Source organism: Hyla sarda, chromosome 5 (genome assembly GCF_029499605.1).
Source record: "Hyla sarda isolate aHylSar1 chromosome 5, aHylSar1.hap1, whole genome shotgun sequence".
NCBI classification, from domain to species: domain Eukaryota; kingdom Metazoa; phylum Chordata; class Amphibia; order Anura; family Hylidae; genus Hyla; species Hyla sarda.
Window position 1 is genome coordinate 76,568,127 of NC_079193.1, and position 21,904 is coordinate 76,590,030.

A 21,904-nucleotide genomic window follows, 5' to 3' on the forward strand; every position below is an offset into this window, starting at 1 on the left:
CTCTGTGTGTGTGTTTGGGTAAAAATATATAATCTGCCCTGGGTGCCAAATACTCTAAGTACGCCCCTGATTAAATAGCCATTGTGATCCAAGTTCAGTAAAACTGCAGGGAAAGTAGATGTCTCCAGGTGTTGATCTGTTGCTATGCTGTGCATGAAAGTAGATTTGTGCATATTATGTTATTCTGTTTGTATTATTATTGTGTAATCTTGTGATATGTGAACTGGAACTGTATACCCTGCATGTGGAGTAGAAATAGATCTGCAAGTGAACACGAGCTTCAGACTTATGTTCTGCTACTTGTATAGTATTGGCAGATCAAGGCATTATCTTTCTAAACTCATACTAGCAAAATTTGTCTTTCTAGTATATAAAGTGACATTTAATATAAGTAAAAGAATGCGAAATGTATCCGCCTGTCTATCCTGCAATAAGCTTTAGGCTCTTACGAAATGTGATAGCTACACCTCCTGCAACATAAACGTGACACCTTACAAATACGAGATTTCACTTTTTTTTTTCCTGGTACCTCCTTCAGCCGAAACTCCCTCCTTTGGTTTCAGGTATGAAGACAGGTAGACATAAGAGAATTCTGGGTAGTGAGTTTTTATCTCTCTCAGAGAATGGGAGTGCACAAAAAAAGACTTCAAGTCCCAGCAGGCATTGCGCTCTGGTATGTCAGCTTGCAGGGACAGGGTAAGGTGTGTCTGAGTTTGCCTAGTCTTGCTCAACAAGGTAATCATTACTCTGAAGTTAACTGCTTGACTAGGTAAACAAACAGGAGTAATAGAGCATGAGAGGAACACCATGAATCTCTTCATCTGAGCAGAACTTCAACACAAGGTAAGAATGCTTCCTCATGCTGCGATATTCTCACAAAAAATACACAACTTATGGATAACTCTTCACCAAGTCCTTAATGTACATATTCATAAACATGCAGCATGTACAGTAGTATGAAATAAGCGGGGGGTATATAGCAGTGTCAGGAGGACTATGAATGAGATGATGTGCAAGCTGCTGGGGTATATAGAGGCATACAAAAGGTCTGTCACTCATATCTAGAACTACAAAAAGAGTTCAGATTGATTAAAATGTCTTTTAAGATGAGTTCCTAGTAGCTTTTGACATGTTTTATCAGTTTTTGTGTCACGTGTTGCCATAGCTCATCAAAATGTATATTTACTAATATTTATGTGCCCATTTATAGTCTGTTGTACTATAAATTATCAGTGATTTTATTTTTAAATAGGACAATTGAGTATATGGAACGTTGTCATTATACCAGATTTTTGGTGTAATTGCATTTAAAAGAATGGTAACAAAGATGTCTATACACATTAGAGAAGAGTCATTTGAGCCCACCTGTCTCACTGGGACCATCCAATTGACTGATATGTATTGTGGTTTCCCAATAAATGATATAAGGAAGGAAAAATGTCGGCATGGATGTCAATTGCCTGACCCTATGGTTTTCAAAGAGATAAGATGCTACTAGAGGAGTCTGGCAGTCCTCTCCCAACTGAGCGCACCTAAACTTTCAGCCGAGCCGAATGTTAAAGTGTATAGCAGAATTGGAAAGGGATGGCTGTCACCTGAACAAGCGTGCTGCAGACACCTTTTAAAGGCTCATATCTCCAGAAAAGCTTTGTAGCTTAAGAGTTTCCCCACTTTTCTACGCAGTCTACAAGGCTACAATAGCATTCCGAACTGGTGTAACCCTTAGCAGTTCAATATAAGATAAAGCTGTGTACACATATATCTATACATAATTCATACAACCCTGTCATACTAATAAATAAATTAGACAAGTAAAATTTTTTAACATTTTTCTACATTATTGTTTGCCTTGTGTTCTTTATCTCTATTCATAGAAAATGGATTGAAATCTAATGTTTGAATCATGTTGTATAGGGTTGATTTTTTATTACACATTTTGTTTATTGCACATTGTGTTGTACAAGTTGTTTGCATGATGTCTCTGCAGAGACACCAACAAGCACAGCTTACGGAATATTAAAACCTGGAAATAGGTGAGGAGACTGGTTGCAGAAGTCACAGCTACAAATATTGACGCAAGTTAACTGGACTGATAATGGCAGAAAGAAAATGATACTATCGTCACAGCTATAATGAATCATTGTGCCGTCACAAAGAAAAGGTGCCCCTGACCCGGGAGATTCCAGAATGTACTAATAGATATGTAGTAGAACAATCTGATATTGTGATCAGGGGCGGACTGAAAAAACTCAGGGCCCCCAGACCAAAAAGAGCAAGGACCCCCTTTGATACTCCGCCGCTGGTCCCACTTCTGCCCCTATTCCATCCAAATTCCACCACCACCCCTAGACACAAAATAAACTACATTTTATATATAAGAAACACTTTAATGTAGGTAACATACATTTTCATGACCAATAATACCAGGATACAATGAGTAAATATATAACACCACAAAATAACTGAATAATACCGCCATACTGTACCAAGTAAAACCACTATACACAGAATAGTATACACTATACCATATAAGTGATGATATACAGGACCATATGATGCTAGATATCAACTGTACACAGGATCTGTACACCATATAAGTGATTACAGTTACATAAAGGGACTCACAACTATGTCTTTTCTGATCAGCAACATTCTCTTTTCTTCTCTATCTGGATCAGACCGCAATGTCATTCTTATCTGCAGGACAAACGTGTTAGACTCTGCATTTTTCCAGTGCCCCCCCCCCCCTACACAATTTTCCCATCTATAGGCCCCCAAATTTTAATAATGCCCTCCTTGGTGTACTGCACAGTAAAAGGCAGGTAGCCAGGTAAATAGGTAACTAGGTAGATAGATCAGAAAGCCAGATATGTAGGTAGGTGACTAGCTAGGAATTTAGGCAGCCATGTATGAAGGCCAGATTTGTACATAGGTAGCCAAGTATGTAGGTAGGTAGCAAGATATGCAGGTAGGTAGTTAGGCAGTCAAGTATGTAGGTAGTTAGATAGCCAGGTATGTAGGTAAGTAGTGAGGCATCCAGGTATAAAGTTAGGTAGCCAGGTAATTAGTCAAGTATGTAGCCAGCACCCCCTCCACCCAGTGGTGGATCCAGAGTCTAGTCTTAGGAGGAGCACTATCAGAGTATTTTGTGTTAGCGGACAGAAAATAAGGTGTGATTACGGAAGTTACAGGTAGGTAATGTCCCCAGGAGGTAGTGGCCCCTAGTAGATCATGCCTCCAGGGAGTTAATGTCCCCAAGGCAGATCAGATAGTTATGCCCCCTGTGCGTAAATCCCCCAGATAGCTGCCACTGTATGAAAAACCCCTTTGCAAGTAGTGGGTAGCCCTCCTATTAGTTTGGTAGTTTGTCCCCATATTAGCTAGGCAGGAACATAGTAGTCCCTCACGTTAGGTTTAGGCCGCAGAGTTCCCTCACATTAGGTGTAGGCAGCAGAATTCCCTCACATTAGGTGTAGGCAGCAGAGTTCCCTCACATTAGGTGTAGGCACAGAGTTCCCCCACAGTACGTGTAGGCAGCAGAGTTCCCCCACAGTGGGTGTAGGCAGCAGAGTTCCCCAACAAAAGGTGTAGGCAGCAGAGTTCCCCCACAGTAGGTGTAGGCAGCAGAGTTCCCCCACATTAGGTGTAGGCAGTAGATTTCCCCCACAGTAGGTGTAGGTCGCAGAGTTTCTCCACAGTAGGTGTAGGCTGCAGAGTTTCCCCCACAGTAGGTGTAAGCCGCAGAGTTTCGCCACAGTAGGTGTAGGCCGCAGAGTTCCCTCACAGTAGGTGTAGGCAGCGGGGTCCCCCCACAGTAGGTGTAGGCAGCGAGGTCCTTCCCTTAGTAGGTGTAGGCAGCGGGGTCCTCTCACTGTAGGTGTAGGCCTTGGGGTCCCCACACAGTAGGTGTAGGAAGCTGGGTCCCTCCAAAGTAGGTATAGGCAGCGGGGTCCCCCCAGGGTAGGTGTAGGCAGCAGGGTTCCCCCACGGTAGGTGTAGGCAGCAGGGTTCCCCCACAGTAGGTGTCGGCAGGAGAGTTTTTCACCCTCCCCCCAATCCCAGGTTGAAAAAAAATGATGCTCACCTGATGTCCCACGCAGCGATCTTCTCCTCGCAGCAGGGGCCACGTCTTCCTTCCTCCACAGTGCAGACACCGATGAGTGATGTCATTGGCGCCTGTATTGCACAGCAGGGGCGGAGGTCATGCTCCGCTGTGTAGGCACAGATGCGGCTCACTCAGAGGGGATGCCTTCTCCTGTATGTGCGTGTACAGCACATACAGGAGAAGGCAGCGCTGTCTGCTGGGGATTCGGGACAAGTGTCCTGGATCCTCAGTAGTGGTGGCAGTGGCGGGCCCTTTACCCGGCAGGGCCCTCAGACAAAGTCTGACCAAACCAGACGGTCAGTCCGCCCCTGATTGTGACTCATTGTTGGCACAATCAGCTAAAGTGCATTGTAGGGTTTAGCTGATGGGATAATAAAACTGGTGCACTGCACAGAGCTCAAATTTTCAATATTAATGTAATTGATAGATGATCAATTACATAGAAGACCTCTTCTTTGCTCCCAGCACAAATCTAAATTAAATGAGCACTCTCATTAAAACTAGTGTTGAGCACGAATATTCATAATGCTAATTTTTTTTGCGGCTATTGGCACTTACCGATTTTGCAAATATTTAGAAGATAGTGCTATATATTCGTTGTTTCTGTGTTTTTTTTTCACATGCAAATTTTTAGGCAAATTTCTCATGCAAATTTTTGCATGGAAAAAAAGTGAACGAATATAGCAAATATGTGAATTTCGCGAGCATAGGAAGAATAATCGTCAATAAATTTGCAAAATATCGCGTATTCGAATATGGCCCCTGCCGCTCATCACTCATTTCCAATGTACTTTGTTTAATTTAAATGAAGTTTTCTATGTTTTATTTGTGTTTAAAAAAGCTGCCACTAGGTGTCTGCCTACTTTTACTTTTCCCCCATCTTTTTCACAGACTGGCCTGGCAGAAGTCCAAAATCAGAAAATGCTGAGGGGGGGGGGGGGGGGGCAGCCTTAGCCAATCATTGCTCATCTCACACTGGACTGCTCTGGGCTGTGTGTAGCAGTTCAGTGTGAGATGAGGGTGGAAGTTCTCCCCTGTATGGCTTCAGATGATTCCCCTGCCTGCTTGGGAACATCCCCTCCCAGTCTGTGAATCTGACTGAGCAGAAAATACAGAGCAATATTAAGGTAGAAAACTAACAAATAATAGAAAAAAAGGCAAGGGGTGGTTTATCATGATGGGGCAGAGAACTGGGAGGATTATAAAATTTTACAAGATCATGGGAGGTACTCTTTAATTGGATAAGTCAAGTGGAAATAGTTGATTAGGATGTGGTCAGAGTGGCTTACCAGAGAGCCAGATAATCCTCCAGTCGGCCCAGACTCTGAGAATGGGAATGAGAATATGCCCCAATGCTCCTGTAGAAGACAAACCCATGCAGCTGACTTTAGGGCCATTTCATATGGGGTGATTTACAAACACCTCTTAGATCTTTGTGATGGTTTATCCTGTGTGTGCAACAATAACAACAAAATGTTTGATCCAATATAAAGGAGACTGGTTTAGTATAGAGCAAGGGTCTGACCTCAGAATGGTTTCTAGCCTAACATTTGATATACTACCCTGTACCTACAATCTGTTATTCATGTATTAGATTGCAACTGTACAGCAACCAACCTGTATACAGTCATTGAACAGATTAAAGAAAAGGGACAAAAAATGCATCAGAACATAGAGATCACCTTTTTCATTTAGCTGCCCACACACATATGAGTCCGCTAAGCTATTGATGGGAGCATGCCAATTTGTACATACTGGTGTTCTACCAATTGCTATTGTGTATGTATGGCTGGTATTAAAGGCTGCTCAGCATTTGGAACAAACTGTTCTGAACGCTGGAACTCGTGACGTCATAGCCCCGCCCCCTGATGACATCACGCCCTGCCCCCTCAATGCAACTCTATGGGAGGGGGCATGATAGCCTTCACATACCTCCCATAGACTTGCATTGAAGGGGTGGGGTGTGATGACATGAAGGGGCAGGGCTATGGTGTCACAAGCTTCCGGCACCAGCTCCAGCGTTAAGAACAGTTTGTTCCAAATGCTGAGCAGCGGAGTACCCCTTTAAGCTGATTTTGTTCTATAGATATCCATTAATGCCAATTTAGGAGGGCCCCCATAAATCTAATGTGTGTGGCCCACCGCAGACATAAAGTGGACTCAAAATTCTTCTGGATAAAGCATTAAATAATACTTCACATCAGTGTTCATGCCTTGTTGCCATTTTTACCATATGTTTGTAAAATTAATGTAGCTGAATAATCCTTTGTAAGGCTTCTGGGCTACATTAATTGTTGCCAACCTGTTAAATAATATGGGGAAGCATGGTGGCTCAGTGGTTAGCACTATTTCCTTGTAGTACTGGGGTTCTGAGACAAATCATGCAATATCTTCAGGGATGCTACTCTAGCATATCATATCACTATAAAATAAGAAACATATTCAAAAATACCACCATACAGGGACCATATAGTTGTCAGATATTAGTTCTACATGGTGGTACAGCATTTTCACACACAGTCACTGATACAATATGTATTCTTTTTTCGTCATTCACTTTCCCATTTCTCTCCATCTGGCCTAGACAACTTCTTCTCGGCATGACTAATGCAGAGTTTGATGCCCAGATGTTAACCAACACCCTCTACAGAGACATCTAATTCTACTGCCCATTTAACAATGTTCTTCAGTACTAATGCAAACTGGGGCTACAAAGATAGTGTCCCCCAGATAATAAGGACTAAGAATTCCCCACACTACAGTAGTGCCCCGTTTTGGATTCACACAATTATACTAGAGGTTCTACACAACAATAATGCACCCTTTGTTGCCCATACAGTAATAGGAACCTGTTTATTATTTGTTAGTGCACTGCCCACAAACTGCTCAAGTACAAGGTAAAATCCCCCCCCTTAAGTACCTTAAGTGCCCCAATACAGCAATAGTGCCAAACAGTCATACATCTCCCCATACTGTCCCTATTACAGTCTCCATTCCTCTCAGTGTCCCCTACATAGTAACTGAGTGTTGTATGTTATATGTCACATAGAGAGCTCTTAAAGGGGTACTCCTGTGGAAAACTTTTTTTTTAAATCAACTGGTGCCAGAAAGTTAAACAGATTTGTAATTTACTTCTATTAAAAAATCTTAATCCTTCCAGTACTTTTTAGGGGCTATATACTACAGAGGAAATGCATCACTTTTTAGATTTCTCTGATGTCATGACCACAGTGCTCTCTGCTATCCTCTGCTGTCCATTTTAGGAACTGTCCAGAGCAGGAGAAAATCCCCATAGCAAACATATGCTGCTCTGGACAGTTCCTAAAATGGACAGCAGAGGTCAGCAGAGAGCACTGTGGTCATGACATCAGAGAAATCTAAAAAGTAAAGCATTTCCTCTGTAGTATATAGCCCCTAAAAAGTACTGGAAGGATTAAGATTTTTTAATAGAAATAATTTACAAATCTGTTTAACTTTCTGGCACCAGTTGATAAAAAAAAGTTTTCCACGGGCGTACCCCTTTAATCTTGAACTATATGGTCAAGACCCATATAGGTTAAGATTAAGCACTCTGTGTAGCATGACACCGTCCCGTCGGCTAAGTTTTGTATCTTTATCCAGTCTCTCCCAATAAAACTATGTGTTCGCTGAAGTGGTAAGTGTCATCTGATTATTTTTACACCTTTCCTATTAAGATGTCTCCATTCTGAGAGGATAGAGCTCCACCAAGATTTACAGCAAGGGGAGTCACTAGAGAGTATAAATAGGGATTTAAATCAATAAAATACAAATTGTATATACTATTATTCCCACATCTAAATATTAATCCATTTAGCAATTCTTCTCTAAAACATGCTGTCCACAGATAATCTAAGCCTTAAAAGGGAATGTCATCAGGAAATTATCTGTTGGTTAAATCAAGTTTTTATATTAAAGAGGTACCCCTAGACCTCTTATCCCCTATCCAAAGGATAGGGGATAAGATGTCTGATCACGGGAGTCCTGCCACTGGGGACCTTCGCGATCTTGGCTCTGGCACCCCAGACGTCCGACGCTTGGGGCAAACTTTGCTCTGAGCCGGATTACTGGCGATACTTGCCCCACTCGTGACCCCACGGCCATGCCCCCTCAATGCAAGTCTATGGGAGGGGGCGTGACGGACATCACGCCCCCTCCAATAGACTTTCATTGTGGGGTCGCGGCAGTGATGTCACAAGCCTCCGGCGCTGCACCCAATGCTCTAAACGAATGCCGGGTGCAGCAGGGAAATCATGGGGGTCCCCAGCAGCGGGACTCCCACGATTAGACATCTTATACCCTATCCTTTGGATAGGGGATAAGATGTCTAGGGGTGGAGTACCCCTTTCTGTATAGTTTTTAGACTTTTTGGTGATGTTGTTTCTAATTGTACTATGTCTATTATAAAATAATCCTGAAACCTTGTAGTTTTCATTCTTGCTGCTAAAGGCTTTTTTTAAGCTGGCTTCACACCATAGCATCTCTGGCCAAAGTTTCTGGAGGCCTGTGATAGGACTGCGTTGACTGCATTGCCATCCCCATAGACGTAAATGCATTTCTTTGCGGATTGGCTGAAAGAATGTGATTAGTTTAGAAATGCATTTCTTTATATGTGGTTGGCAATCCTAGTGACGCCCTTGTGATCTTTGGTGGAACCCTTCTGATGTGTGAATCTGGCTTTACATAGCTGGACCTCGGCCTAATATGTACAATGATCTCCTAGAGCCTATAAAATGTATTAATCTTGGACCAGCGATTGTGACCTATTACACAGGATGATGTGTGGCTAATGAACAGTGAATTGATAAGCCTGTCAAAACTCTGTGATCTGACAACGAACAAGCTTTATCGTCGGATGGTCGCTGTCATATTACACAGGGCAAACATTGGCCTGTTAGGCTAATAATAATTTTGTGTAATAGGGCCCCTAGTCTATAACCAAGCAAACACTTTCTTTTCTGTACTGATCATTTTCCAGCAGTCTCCTCCTTATCATCACCAACAAGACTACAATGAAATGTGACACCAGTAGATAACACACCATTCACAATATTTCATATTTAGTCCTTCCCCATGGAACAGATTACAGTATACCTTGAAACCTCCCATGTTTAAATATATACATGGTTTATTCCAGACTATTGTGTCTATGTCCATGCTATAAAGCATATCAGTTAATGCTGTTACAAACAGCTCAGAGAAGATGGCTGCCTCCACAACAATGTACAAAAATGAGATAACTAAATTTAAAATCAGAAAATAGAAGCAGATGAGAAAAAAAGATGTACTTTGCTACCTGTCAGTAAGTCCCCCCCAGTAGCTAGTTTGCTCCCTTGTATATAATACCCCCCTATAGGTAGTTTTCCGCCTTGTATGCAGTACCTCCCTGTAGGTTGTACCCTCTTGTAATTGGTTTGCCATCTGCATATAGTGCCCCCATATATGTTGGACCCCTCTGTAGGTAGGACTAATGGCACTTTCTCATATACAACACCCTGTCTACGACCCTGGTCTCTGCAAAAATGTAGCTTCACTTCCCTGTTCTCTTGCACCAGTTCGTAACATGGTGGACTATGGAGGGGCAAGCGATGATACACATCACTCTGCTTCCTCAGTAGCATAACACTGTGCTCATGCAAGGGGCATAGGAGGAGGCAGCATGATATGTATCATCACATGCTCCTTATTAGGATGCTATATTACAGACAGGGGTCCAGTATATGAGTAAGTGCCATCATACAACTTTGCCTTTTTTGCCAGGACATTTAAAGTTCCCGTGTTAGGGTCCCAAATCCCAAAACTGGCAAAAAAAAAAAAAAAAAAGGTCAGTTATCAACTATGTGATCAGAAACAAAATCAAGGTGACTTCTTCACTTTTTGTTGCTATTTAGGCTCTCATACAATACATTTACAGCAGGACACCACTTGGAGAGCTCCACAACGATAGTATTGTGCACTCTATTACTACACTGCAGCAAAACTGTGTGTAAATCAGGGGCGTTGCTAGGTCTCCAAAAGACCGGGCCCATGGCCCAAGCCATGCCTGCAACCACACCCCAGTCATGCCCCCTAACCACCCCTCATTCATTCCCACTCATGCAAAGCCTTCAGTATACTCCCTACTACAAGCAAGCAACTGTACAGTGTGGTTTCAGCAATCACAATACTACCACCACCATACTGTTACTGACCAAATCCTGTATACTGAGAACAATATTATCAATAATACTAGTATATAAGGAGGAATATTATAACCGTAAATATTGCCACTATACTGTTACTATCAAATCCTGTATACTAAGACCAATATTACTAACAATACCAGTATACAGGGAGGAATATAATCACCATACATATTACCGCCATACTGTTACTGACCATATCTAACCAAAACTAAGACCAGTATTACCAAATAATACCAGTACAAAAAAACAAAAAATGGTCAGCATCTCCAAACAAAATGAAACACGTGCACAGGTGCACACTGCTAGTTTTGTGTGTTACCAGTAGGGACAAATAATATGACCATACCATGACCACCATTACCACTGACTAGTAACACTTTACCTGGAAAGTCTGGAGATGCATTGATTGTGAAACACTGCCTTGGATGCTACAGATGGAGAAAAGATGGCGGTGAGGAGGTATGCCCTGGTGCCTTAAGTACTAGATAGAAAAAGTGTACCTGTACCTCCTCACTGCCATCTTTACTATAGAGAGGGAGCAGCTCACAGCTAAGGCAGTGTTCCCCAACCAATTTAGCTCAAGCTGTTGCAGAACTACAACTCTGTAGTGGCGCTCCTCCCCTTGCTGGTGGCTGCAAACAAAACATGACATCACTGGGATGGGATGGCGCCCCTCGTTATGCCTGCGCACAGCGCAGCACACCCCTTTCCAGAAGCCACCGCTCTCAAAGCAGCGTTGGCTTTAAGCCCTTAAGGAAAAAGGGATTTTTCATTTTTTGCACTAGTTTTTTTCCTTCTTGCCTTCTAATAGCCATAACACGTTCATTTTTCCACCTACATGGGGCTACAAATTATACTTGGTAAGACATTACTCATTTACTACCACTACAGTGAAAAAAAAAAAACTATATTATTTGTGGAGCAAAATTTAAAAATAAAACGCCATTTTGAAACTTTTGGGGGCTTCCGATTCTGAGCAGTGCACTTTTCTATAAAAATTACACATTATCTCTATTGTGTAGGTCCATACGATTAAAACTTAAAAAAATTATAACTTTTTGTGTATGGAAATTAGTATGCATAAAATTGTCCTATTTATTTTTATTTTTTTCGTATATCGGGCTGTATTTTCACCGTAATCTGTAGTTTTTATCTGTACCATTCTGGTATTGATCTGACTTTGACATCTTTTTACTTATTCTTTTCTGGGATGTGACGTGAGCAAAAAACGCAATTCTGGGGATTTTTTTTTTTTACATTTACACTATTTACCGTAAGGAATAAATGATGTTATATTATACTAGTGCGAACAATTACACAAGTGATATGTTCATTTTTATTTTGTTACATATTTTTACATGGAAAATGGGAAAAGTGGGGTGATTTATACTTTAATATGGATGGGTTTAATGTTGTGCGTTAATAACTCAATTATGAATTACGGTCATAAAAAATATTATTTATGAAAATTAGAAAATGATCAAAATTATGACCTGATGAATTGTAGACAAAAAAACGGCACTTTAGTGAAAAAAAATTTTTTTTTTCATTTACACATCCGAATTTAATGAAAAGTCATCAAACACCTGTGGGGTGTTAAGGCTCACTGGACCCGTTGTTACGTGCCTTGAGGCGTGTAGTTTCCAAAATGTTATGCCATGTGGGGGTTTTCTGCTGTTCTGGCACCATAGGGGCTTCCTAAATGTGATATGCCCCCCCAAAAACCATTTCAGCTAAATTCACTCTCCAAAATCCCATTGATGCTCCTTCCATTCTGAGCCCTCTACTGTGCCCGCCTTGACATACACTTCACACTTGACATACACATATGAGGTATTTCCTTACTCAAGAGAAATTGGGTTACAAATTTTGGGGGTCTTTTTCTCCTGTTAACCCCCCAAAATTCAAAAACTGGGTCTACAAGAACATGCGAGTGTAAAAAATGAAGATTTTGAATTTTCTCCTTCACTTTGCTGCAATTCCTGTGAAACATCTAAAGGGTTAACACACTTCCTGAATGTCATTTTGAATACGTTGAGCGGTGCAGTTTTTATAATGGGGTCATTTATGGGGTGTTTCTAATATGAAGGCCCTTCAAATCCACTTCAAAACTGAACAGGTCCCTGAAAAATTCCGATTTTGAAACTTTTGTAAAAAATTGGAAAATTGCTGATGAACTTTAATACCTTTAATTTAACTATTATTTTTTTACACTTTATTAGTCCCCTTGGGATTTTTAGGAGGAATCATTAGAATACTTATACAGATCAATGTAGTTCCATAGAACCACATTGATCTGTGTGGTCCAGCCAGGCTCTATCAAATGAAGAGTCGGGACCCGGACAGAAGGAGAGGTATGCCCTCTGGCTAACTCCACAGTGAATCCCCCACATCCCCCCCGCGCGTCATCGTGCTGCGGGGGGGGAGGGGGGGGAGGGTGTGGTCGATCCACCCCACTGGACCACCAGGGACAGGTTAAAGGTCCCTTTTAGATGGCTCATGGCTCAGTCTATGAAAGCAGCGATCTAAAGGGTTAATAGCCGGCTGCGGCAATCGCCATATGAAATCAGCTGTGGTTGCCGGGCATGGAGCGGGCGACTCCCCTGGTGTAAATGCATGTTGTTTTTTGCGACAGAGTTACTGTAGTTTTTAAGTGTAATTGCAGGGAACATTTCATGAATTCATGTGTTGTTCCATCTTGGTACAATCATGGTGTGGCTCCCTGCCGCACTTACACAGCCCCACATACAGTACCCGTACTTTATTTATACATGTGCTCCATTGTTTTTTAGGACAAAGGTTAAAGTGCAGGCTTTATTTAGTCACTTGAGGATGAGGGCACATTGACGTCCTTTCGTGTCACTCCTTATGTGATGTCATTTTGTTTGATTGTTTTTACCTATATCTAACACAGAGACCGCACCTGTGTGTACATGTGTGACTCACAAAAATATGTCCCCCAGCAGGAAACCACTGAATATTTTTAGGAGCCTTAGAGAGTTTCACGTAGACGTTTGGTATATACTGTATCTAGAGGTTTGTAACCGAACGAAACAACTTATATTTAGACTGTGACTGGCTAATAAGAACACTGCGGACTTTTTGCTTTTGCTCCCACAGCAGTATAGAGAGATACAATGCTGGCTGTAAAACGTAGGCTCAGAAGTGGTGTATTTATAGCCATTCCTTAATATTAATCTTTTCGCTGAATCGTTCCCTGTGCAGGAGGCTAATAGTGGAGGAAAATCTGAAAGAAATCCAATTCCTGGTGATTGTTCTCTCCAGCTCCATCTGCAGCAGTGGTCTCAAACTGTGGCCCTCCAGATGTTGAAGTTACTCCCAGCATGCTTGCACAGCCAACGGCTGTCCGGGCATACTGGGAGTTGTAGTTTTGCTAAATGGAAGGCCTGATTTACCATTCATGGTCAATAGGGATACTCTGGAGGAGGCAGACAGGTGTTTGGTTGTCTGGGCATGCTTGTAGTTTTGCAACATCTGGAGGGCCACAGTTTGACACCACTGATCGACAGTCTGCGGGCACTGTTTACATGTCTTCTGTCAGTGGGGGGAGTTGAAGTGGGTCCTGATGGGCTGAAGGCTATAGAGGGTATTGATTCTATTCGGGCCATTGTTGTTCAGCTCATACATGGTAGAATAAACCAATGATGCTAAAAAATGCCAACAAATCAGTTGTCTTCCATTAAGGTTGAAGACAAATGGGCTAATAATCATTCTATCTACATATCTGCCTGGGCAACTTCACTTCAGAGAAGCAAACATTACTAGTTCACTTTGCTTTGACTAGAGATGAGCGAACTTTTGAAAAATTCGATTCGGCCGATTCTCCGAATTTTTTGAAAAAATGTATTTTGATCCAAATTTATTTGCGGCGAATCTATATTAAAAACGACTATTTCTGGACTACAGAGAGCCTCAATATGGGTGTGGAACACTTTGCTGTGTTCTAAAACGCATATGGAGTGTGCTGGGGTAGTGAAATAATACTGTTATTCAGAATAACATGCAGATTACAGGCATCTCTTTTACAATTACTGCAGCACAATGACAGAGCCTGGAGATGGCTTCAGTGTGAGGAGACAATATAGTGACTGAATGACACAGTGTGGAGGTGTTGGCAGCATGAGGAGACCATATAGTGGCTGAATGACACAGCGTGGAGGTGTTGGCAGCATGAGGACACCATATACTGGCTGAATGACACAGCATGGACATGTCAGCATTAGGAGACCATATAGTGTCTGAATGACACAGCTTGGATGAAGCTGAAGCATGATGAGACCATATAGTGGCTGAATGGCACAGCGTGGAGGTGTTGGCAGCATGAGGAGACCATATAGTGGCTGAATGACACAGCGTGGAGGTGTTGGCAGCATGAGGAGAACATATAGTTGCTAAATGACACAGCGTGGAGGTGTTGGCAGCATGAGGACACCATATAGTGACTAAATGACACAGCGTGGAGGTGTTGGAAGCATGAGGACACCATATAGTGGCTGAATGACACAGCGTGGAGGTGTTGGCAGCATGAGGAGACCATATAGTGACTGAATGACACAGCGTGGAGGTGTTGGCAGCATGAGGAGACCATATAGTGGCTGAATGACACAGCGTGGAGGTGTTGGCAGCATGAGGAGACCATATAGTGGCTGAATGACACAGCTTGGATGAGGCTGAAGCATGAGGAGACCATATAGTTGCTGAATGACACAGCCTGGAGTTGGCAGCAGCATGAGTAGACATTAGGGCTTCATAATCCCTAAGATTAAAAGAAGAGTTTTGAAATTTAAATTGAAGATTCATGGTAGCTAGTGCTACCATAAAATTTTTTAGGCCCAGGCCCAGCTGCATCAGTAAACCATATATTGGCTGAATGACACAGCCTGGAGGTGGCTGAAGCATGAGAAGACCATTGAAATGTAAGATTTTTAAATAGAAACTTAAGATTTTTAAATTGAAATTGAGGATTTTGAAATAGAATTTTTTTTTGCAGAACCAATTGTACTTTGTAATAGCACCTTCCATTTTATCATAAACTATACTACCAAACTGAAAGGATGTAGGATAAAATTGAAAAAAAAAAACAAAAACAAACAATTTTGCTAATTTTTAAGCAGTGCACATTATAGCAACACTGACTTGTTATTTTTACTCTTGGTCAATACAATTACAGTGATTCACAGTTTATAAACTTTTGTTTTATTTTACTACTGTTAAAAAAAGTTTTTAAAAAAAGTGTAAATGTACCATCAGGCTGGGATTACATACAACTTTTGTTTGACACTTTTTTGGCCAGTAAAAAAATGTTACAAATAACTGACATCACGGCCCTCCCCCTCAATACAAGTCTATGTTTGTGGGTGTGGTGGCCACCACGCCCCCTCCCATAGATTTGCACTGAGGGGTTGGTGCGTGACATCACAAGGGGGTGGGGCCATGATGACGTCACGATACTCCAGCCCCTGTATCACCCGTTATCAGGCATGAAGTTCGCTCCATGCAGCAGATGACACAGGGTGCTGCAGAAGAGATTGTGGGGGACCCCACGATCAGACATCTTATCCCTTATCCTTTGGATAGGGGATAAGATGTCTAGGGGTGGGGTACCCCTTTAAGTCTATGGAAGGAAAAATGCCAGAATATCATGAAAAAATTTCATATCTTCAGCATGCTGTAATATTGAAAGATGGCAATTTAGGCAGTTGGAAAACCTCAGTTGGACTGTGTTCACATGTTTAGGTTTTTAAATTCAAATCCATGACAGATCATAAATGAAGATCAATTCCTAGCTTTGTATTTGATCATTTCAATTACAAACCTGAATGTGTGAACACACCCTTAAGCACAAATCATTAATCCTAGTTTGCACACATCATTTTAAGACCTTCTAGCATTTATTGGTGTACAATATGGAAGCTATAGATCTAAAATAGGGGCACGGGGAGAGTCATGGGGAGGGTCAGGATTAGTATTACTTAGCAACCAACAATCCTGTAAAAAAAAAAAAAATTCACAGTCCATATGTCTGGTTGTGCTTGTTTAACAGCATTACACTTGTATATTATTTTCATTAAAACTCTAATTGATTTACTGGGTTACTAATACTAGCTGACATTGCCTAGAAATGTCAAAAGTTTTGATTGAACAGCTGCAATCACTAATCATAGGCCAGGGAAGTTTGCAGCAAAGTCTGCTCAATATCCAGCTGCCAATCAATTCCGACTTTTTGGCTATGTTAGTCTATGCAGCGAAAAGGTTGGATCTGCCTCGCACTTTCCTGGCTCACAACTAGAGATTGAAACCAGTGCAATCAAAACATTAGAATGCCAAAGTATCATATTATTGGCAATTGTTAGAAGGGTTATCCAGGAATCGAAAAGCTGAGCTTTTTTCTTTCAAAAACAACTCCCACTCTGTCTCCATGTTGGGTGTGGTATTACAGCTCTGCTCCATTCACTTCAATGGAACTGAGCTGCAGAACCACACCCAACCTAGAGACAGACAGGGAGCGTTTTTTTTTCCGATTACTGGATAACCCCTTAACGTTTTGTCTGCATTGGTGGATATACCATGTTTCCTTATTTAGTACAAGTGCGATGTAAGAATTCCATAAATGTGGAGTGCTAGTGGAGTGATAAGTTGGTTGGAATGCTGAGAATAATAGTCCCTGAAATGTCAAGTGGCCTACACTGTGCAACCCAGAGTTACCTGGTGTCCTTCTACAAATAAAGCTGTTCCCCTACATAAAGCATCGATTTCGAGAGACAGTTCATATGGGTCGGCACTACCCCTCCTTAGCAATGGCTATAGTTCATACTTACGGGAATGAACAACTTTCAGCATTCACAGATGTGGTGCTCCCAATAGACACAGATGCACATGCCCCAGTTAAAAAGACAGATAAGTGGCACTTGTAAAATCCAAGACTTTGTTTTTCATTCAATGAGAGTACATAAAAGTTAAATGCAAAGCAATAACGGGCATAGGCTGGGTTCACACTGCGTTTTTAGTGTACAGGAACCGGATACAGCTGGGGGAGTGAAAACCAGGTGCTCCCATATCCCAGCCAGATCCATTCCGAACCCCACTCATTTCAATGAGCCGACTGGAGTCAAACGCTGACTCTGGTTGGCTCATTTTTGCGCCTTATAGGGTTTTCTGACTGGACCTAAAACCGTTGTATACCACTGTTTTAGGTCGAGTTAGAGAACCGTATACGGGGCAAAAATGAGCCGACCGGGGTCAACGTTTGACTTCGGTCGGCTCATTGAAATGCATTACATACAGGCCGGATCTGGCTGGGATACAGGAGCACCTGGTTTTCGCTCCCCCAAGCCATATCTGGTTCCTGTACACTACAAACGTAGTGTGAACCCAGCCTTACAATAGTTTCACGTCAGAAGTGCTGTGACATCGATTGTGGTCCTTACATGTGTATATTGTGAAGCAGCAGGTGTTTTCCATGAGAGTTTTATGTTATTTAGGTGCACAATATACTGCTGAATATACCCTGCACCTGCTATTTTAAAGAACACATGTTATCCTACGCTACAACAGAAACTAAAGTCAACTACTACTTCATGCCTTTATCTTCCATTTTATACAAACAAGCTACATGACATGTGGATTCCATATGCTGTTGTTCTGCACACATGGCAGTTGAACGCGTTGTTTACTTAATAATTAATAAAAAAGAAAACTTAAATTAAAAAAAACTATTTTATCTTTCTGTATTATGTATACATAGAAATATATTCTACTCTTGAAAAAAAGCATATGTATATAACTTTTATTTTGTACAAAACAATGGCCTCTTGCCATGTTATTTTTTAACCCCTTAAGGACCCAGAGTTTTTCCGCTTTTGCATTTTCGTTTTTTCCTCCTTACCATTAAAAAAATCATAACTCTTTCAATTTGGAACCTAAAAATCCATAATATGGCTTATTTTTTGCTCCACCAATTCTACTTTGTAATGACGTCAGTCATTTTACCCAAAAATCTACGGGGAAACGGAGACAAAATCAGTGTGAGACAAAATTGAAAAAAAAAAAAAAAAAAGGCAATTTTGCAACTTTTGAGGGCTTCCGTTTCTACACAGTACATTTTTCTGTAAAAATTACACCTTCTCTTTATTCTGTAGGTCCATGCGATTAAAATGATACCCTACATATATAGGTTTGCTTTTGTTGTACCTCTGGAAAAAATCATAACTTCATGCCGGAAAATTTATACGTTTAAAATTGTCATCTTCTGAACTTTATAACTTTTTTATTTTTCTGTGTACGGGATGGTATGAGGGCTCATGTTTATCGGTACAATTTTTGTATTGATTGGACTTATTGATTGCTTTTTATTCATTTTTTTCATGATATTAAAAGTGACCAAAAATGCACTATTTTGGACTTTGGAATTTTTTTTGCACGTACACCATTGACTGTGCAGTTTAATTAATTATATATTTTTATAATTCGGACATTTCCGCATGTGGTGATACCACATATGTTTCTTTTTATTTACATAGTTTTTTTTTTTTAATTGCGAAAAGGGGGGTGATTCAAACTTTTATTAGGGAAGAGGTTAAATGATCTTTATTCACTTTTTTTTTTTTCACTTTTTTTTTTGCAGTGTTATAGCTCCCATAGGGGACTATAACACTGCACACACTGATCTTTTACATTGTTCAACAGTTTCTCATAGGAAACCATTGATCAATGATTCTGCCGCATGACTGCTCAGGCCTGGATCTCAGGCACTGAGCAGTCATTCGGCGATCGGACACCAGGAGGCAAGGTAAGGGACCCTCCTGCTGTGTGTGAGCTGTTCGGGATGCCGCGATTTCGCCACGGACATCCCGAACAGCCCCCTGAGCTAACCGGCATTGTTTTACTTTCACTTTAGACGCGGCGTTCAACTTTGAACGCTGCGTCTAAAGGGTTAATAGTGTGCGGCACCCCGATCAGTGTCACGCGCTATTAGCCACTAGTCCCAGCCGTTGTGAGAAGCCGGGCCCGACCCGCTATGCCACGCCGTGGCCACGCGATATAGAACGGGAGTGGACTCAGGATGTACCGGTACGTCCTGGGTTCTTAACAGGTTAAGCAACATTCCACAAGCAAAAAGGCAACCTCCACTGACAAAAGGGACACAGACACAATTTCCACAAAGGATATGCGACACTGACATACAAAATAGTAATAACAACAACCAGGGTGCTACAAATACATAAAATGGTATAACTTGTAACAAGCAAAGCGAAACATGTACTGGTGGACAACTGATAAATAGTATAAGGGTACGTTCACACTTGCATATTTTTGCTGCAGATTTTAAGTCAATGAGTAGCAAAATCAGCTGCAGAAAATCTGCAGCAAAAAAATGTACATGTGAATGTACCCCAAAATAGCTTTATTGAATCAGGCTAGACAAAGATAAAAACAGTGTTGGCACGGAGCTATATCTGTATGTCCCCTGCAGTAGTAAGAACAAAACTATGATAAGTTGTACAAAAAATGGGAGGCTATGGTTTAAACATTCTGTAGATCAGTGGTCTTCAACCTGCGGACCTCCAGATGTTTCAAAATTACAACTCCCAGCATGCCCGGACAGCCGATGGCTGTCCGGGCATGCTGGGAGTTGTAGTTTTGCAACATCTGGAGGTCCGCAGGTTGAAGACCACTGCTGTAGATGAAAGCAACATCCCAACCTATCTGTTATCTCTGTCCAGCATGGTTACTTTTGTACAGCTTATGGTGTAACTATTGACAGATTTTATGGGGAATCTGACAGTTGAGTCACCTGCACTAACCTGAATATACAGGTAGATAGTGCGGGTGACCCTATTTCTGCTTACAGGGCAAAAATCAGTGCAGCTGTTCTGGAGATATTCTTCTGGGTGCTTATACTGTATGATAATTTCTTGCTCTACCTGATGAGTGCTGATGACCCTCCTGTCAGATTCACAATAAAGTATATCCGAAAATTTCATTTGCCTGTGTTGAGCCTTTTTGGTAGACTGCATTGTTGTTTTACTGATTACCAATAGTTTTAGAGCTATAAAGCACTCTCCGGTGCACTGCTTTACTATGGGGGATTTAGATCTCCTAACTTTTCTTGTTCGTGTTCTAGAAGTCACGCAAAAATACTATACAGAGAAATAGTGTGTTGGTAATGGTAGTGGAATGATAAATACTATGCTAAAGAAAAGGGATGATCAGTCTACATGTTGAAGACATGAGTTACTAGATGTTCGTTCAAGGAGAATCCCTCCTCAGTATAGTATAACATTCCACATTATTCTGTACAGAAAAAAATAAATGATTGTGTATATATATATATATATATATATATATATATATATATATATATAGACAAAGGAGAAAATTCACTTGCACTCACCGGTTTAGTGGAAGTCAGTGTTCCAAATTATCCGTTGTGCAGGGAGATGAATGGATGAGGGTGCTCAGAGGTTAACAGCCGTTTTCGCGCACAGCCGTGCGCGAAAACAGCTGTTAGCCTCTGAGCACCCTCATCCATTCGTTTCCCAGCACAATGGATAATCCGGGAAACACTGACTTCCACTAAACCGGTGAGTGCAAGTGAATTTTCTCCTTTGTCTATACACAATAATACTAGTATAGTGTTTCACTTAGCACCCCAGCGGGGAAATGAAATTATAGCAGCTACGGCCACTGACACCACATATAACGCTCCAACATCCAGCAATACATTCACATAAGGAATTAAAAGCAGTGCCCTCCAAATGTTCTAAAAATCCGCATATATATATATATATATATATATATATATAGTACAGACCAAAAGTTTGGACACACTTTCTCATTCAAAGCGTTTTCTTTATTTTCATGACTATGAAAATTGTAGATTCACACTGAAGGCATCAAAATTATGAATTAACACGTGGAATTATAAACAACAAAATAGTGTGAAACAACTGAAAATATGTCATATTCTAGGTGGAAAGTGTCCCCAAGTGCAGTCACAAAAACTATCAAGAGCTACAAAGAAACTGGCTCACATGCAGACCGTCCCAGGAAAGGAAGACCAAGAGTCACCTCTGCTGCGGAGGATAAGTTCATCCGAGTCACCAGCCTCAGAAATCACAGGTTAACAGCAGCTCAGATTAGAGACCAGGTCAATGCCACACAGAGATCTAGCAGCAGACTCGTCTCTAGAACAACTGTTAAGAGGAGTACTCTGGCACACACTTTTTTCCTTTTATCCCATCTGGGCTGCAAAATAAAAGAAGACACACTTTCTCTTACCTGCCAACGAGCCCCCGGAGCTCCGGTACACTCCGGTACAGGTGTTCGGTCCCCGGGCTGTATTCTTCTTACTTCCTGTTAGCCCAGCACGTCACACGGAGCTTCAGCCTATCACCTGCCACAGCGATGTCCCGCCTCGGCTGGTGATAGGCTGAAGCTCCGTGTGACATGTCGGGCTAACAGGAAGTAAGAAGAATACAGCCCGGGGACCGAACACCTGTACCGGAGAGTACCGGAGCTCCGGGGGCTCGTTGGCAGGTAAGAGAAAGTATGTTTTCTTTTATTTTGCAGCCCG

General features: G+C 41.6%; 1 protein-coding gene across 1 annotated transcript in view; it reads left to right on the plus strand.

Moving 5' to 3' along the window:
- Positions 1–763: 763 nt before the first annotated feature.
- MACC1 (MET transcriptional regulator MACC1) overlaps positions 764–21,904 on the plus strand; it is a 56,401-nt gene continuing 35,260 nt past the window's right edge. The window contains exon 1 of the mRNA XM_056518391.1: positions 764–843. The gene's annotated coding sequence lies outside the window, so the exon portion shown is untranslated. The remainder of the gene's footprint in view (positions 844–21,904) is intronic.